A 359-nucleotide genomic window follows, 5' to 3' on the forward strand; every position below is an offset into this window, starting at 1 on the left:
TTTAAATATGGTAGTAGGAGAACTATGTCTTCGATTGCAGGGTAGGATTTGAGTATTGCGGGATCTTTAGTATGTAGAGTGTGTTGTGGAGAATAAGTGTGATCAGTATATAATTTAGAGTAACACATAACTGTAGTTCTCTAAAATTTATATTTTAATGTGATGTATGGGTTACATACTAAAACTCTAAAAGAACCCGAGGACTTGGTTGTTAATAATAATATATATGGGGTATTATAATGCAATACTAAAGATAATGGATAGACTGAATGCAGCCCGTTACAAAATACACAACTCCAAAATTTTAATAAATTTTTGTTAGATGTTGGGATGAATGATATGAAAATAGTTGGGGGGGC

Source organism: Solanum pennellii, chromosome 3, assembly GCF_001406875.1.
Source record: "Solanum pennellii chromosome 3, SPENNV200".
NCBI classification, from domain to species: domain Eukaryota; kingdom Viridiplantae; phylum Streptophyta; class Magnoliopsida; order Solanales; family Solanaceae; genus Solanum; species Solanum pennellii.